At 40.2% G+C, this 3,090-nt stretch overlaps 1 pseudogene; it reads left to right on the plus strand.

Annotated features, from left to right (window-relative positions):
- Positions 1-2,086: 2,086 nt before the first annotated feature.
- Positions 2,087-3,090, plus strand: LOC101721314 (olfactory receptor 2L5-like; annotated as a pseudogene).

Consider the following 3,090-nt stretch of genomic DNA (forward strand, 5'->3'; position numbering starts at 1 on the left):
TAAAGAGAAAAATTTAACCATTGACTTGGCAATTAACAGGTCATCAGAGAGGAATGTTTAAAGGGAGGGGAATTGGAAGTTCCCTGTGAATTCAGGCTTCATCAGTGACATCCCTGACCTTGCTTAGATCCACTTGTAAGGGTCAATCAGGTGACCTTAGAGATGTGGACAATAGCACACAAGGAGATTCAGATGCTCTGTGTGACCAGACATCATGACCCATCTGAGCCCTACAGGCCAAGAGGGCAGACAGGGTTTCTCCACTTCTCACACACTGAACATGCTGGCCTCTGTCAGTAGCATAAGTTACAATTGCATGTTTGACAGTCATATGCATGAGTGTGTATGTGTCTGTCCATCTACAGTAATTAGATATAGGTATATACATGATACAGGTGAAGAGAAAGAGGGGATTCAGCTCATGCCAAGATCATAAAGAAATTTATAACATTTAATACATATATTAGAAAAGAAAAATGAAGCTCATAGATATAAGCACCTATTTCAAGAAATTAGAACAGTAAGTTAAAATAAATAAATAAATAAATAAATAAATAAATAAAAGGAAGGCAATAACATAGAGCTGAAGTTATTTTATTGAATCATATAAAGACCAAAGCCAAAACCACAGTTCCTATAGATCTTGAAAATATGAGGACAATTTAAACAACTTTACAGAGATAAATGAAAATTTATAGATGAAACTGACAAATTGCTATAAAAATGGAATCTCAATGTAAAACCTTCCAACAAAGAAAACTCTTGTCTCAGATTGTATATCTGCAGAATTATATCAACATTTAAAAAATAAATAGCCATGATCTGGAAATGAAATCTTCTAGAGAAATGTAAAATGAAGGACTACTTCCCAATTTTGTTCTTCACTACCATGTACTTGTGGCACAATAATCTGTGACAAACTCCACGAAGAAGAAAAATAATGAGCCTTTTATTTTCATGAACAACAAATAGAGAATCCTGAAGAAAATATCAAGCTACTCCAGAATATATAAAAAGGATGTTACAACATGACCAAATCCTGTGAATTCAGGAATGCAAGTCTGTTTCTGGTTTTAAATCAATCATGCACTGTTCCACAATAACAAAGAGAATAAAAAAGAGAATCATGGACTTACCTCTACAAATGTGAATATAATTAATACTAAGAAAATTAATGTAAATTCATACTGTTTCTAAAAGCATTTAACTACTGAGAAATACTGAGGAACTTTCTAGATATTGTATAACTGCAGAAAACCTTTAGCAAGCACATATTTGATCATGAAATTATGAAAAATTCTCTCTGTGACAGAAAACCCACACAACACATGTTCTCCTTTCTCTGCATCCCTGCCAAGGAAATAAGGCAATAAAAGGGTTAAGAAGTATAAAGATGAGAAAAGCACAAATGATACTGTGACAGGCCACATAACCAGGTTTGTACAACATTGAAAGTCAACAATTAACATTAATATTTCCAGGAATATTGTTGGAAATAATTCACTGTGTTTAAGGTAATTTTACATTACAGAAATAAACAGAAAAACACTAAGCAGTGGAACTGGGTGAGGATGAGACTGAAGATAGGGCTGACAGAGTCAGGGCACTGCCTCAGTGGGTGGGCCAGGGCTCAGGAGAATGGGGCCTCATGGGGAAAGGGGGAGCAGCAAACACATTGCAAATCACAGGAGCTGTGTCTCCAACACTGGGTTAGCGAGTCATACATATGGAAATGGGAAATGCTGGAAGAAGTCCAGCGGCTGAGTTGCAATGGGAAGTATCAGTGTGAATTCAGTTGTTAATACCAGCAGAAAATAAAGCAATAGACACAGATGTGGCTGTGTACAAGACTTTACAGAGGGCTTAAACCCATTCTGCACAATCAAAATCTGATCCAGAAAAGAGGAGAGGAGACACATCCCAGTTCATTTTATGAGATCAACGTTACTAGAATACAGAAACAAGAAAAAACACAACCTAAAGCCTGATGTGGTGGCACACACCTTCCTTTCAATTTTTTTCAAAATTGGCTAATGGTGATCTCTACCTATCACTGTTGTCTTCAGACAAATCATATGAGTGCAACATGGAAAATTGCAAGGAGAACTCTATTGACTTCTTCCTCATGAGCCTGTTCCCCCCATCAAGCCTTGGCCTTTTCCTCTTCACTCTCACCATCCCCACCTTTCTGTTGACCCTATTTGGCAAACTGTGCATGGTCCTGCTCATCCTCCTGGACAGCCAGCTCCCAACACCTATGTACTTCCTGCTCAGCCAGCTCTCTCTCATGGACCTCATAGACTTCATTTATATTTGCACCACTGTGCCCAAGATGGATTTCAGTTTCCTATTTGGAAACAAGTCCATCTCCTTCATTGTGTGTGGGGTTCAGTGTTACATCTTTGTGACCTTAGCTGGTTCAGAAGGGCTGATTCTGATGTCTATGCCCTATGACCATTATGTGGTTATTTGCTTCCCTCTGCACTATCCCATCCCTATGAATAGAAGAGTATGTGGGCTGATGATCCTGGGATCCTGGGCAATGGGTGCTGTGAACTCCTGGGCTCACACAGTCTATGTCCTCCATATCCCTTACTGCAGGTCCATGGCCATCAATCATTTCTTCTGTGATATTCCAGCCATGGTGACTCTGGCCTGTGGGGATGCCTGGGTCTATGAGTACACTGTGTTCGTGAGCACCAACCTCTTTCTTGTGCTTCCTTTCCTGGGTATTCTATGTTCCTGTGGTTGAGTACTTCTCCTGTCTACAGCATGCACTCCTAGGAAGGTAGGAAGAAGGCCTATTCCACCTGCAGCTCCCACCTCAATGTGATGAATTCCTGCTATGCATCATTTGCCTACACTTACCTCCACCCAAGGTCCTTCCAGTCTCCAGAGTTGGACAAGGTTCTGGCTGTGTTCTACATCTTTCACACCCCAGTGCTCAACCCTGTGATCTCTAGCCCGAGGAACAAGGAGGCGCTGGGGGCCCTGAGGAAAGTGACTCAGAACATCTGCTCTATGAAAGTGTATGCAAATTTCTGCCCCAGGACTCAGGTGCATGTTGATGCTATAATGTACAGACATTAA

The sequence above is a fragment of the Heterocephalus glaber genome, unplaced genomic scaffold (genome assembly GCF_053883595.1).
Source record: "Heterocephalus glaber isolate CG9 unplaced genomic scaffold, H.glaber_assembly_v1.0 deba00001673, whole genome shotgun sequence".
NCBI classification, from domain to species: Eukaryota; Metazoa; Chordata; class Mammalia; order Rodentia; family Bathyergidae; genus Heterocephalus; species Heterocephalus glaber.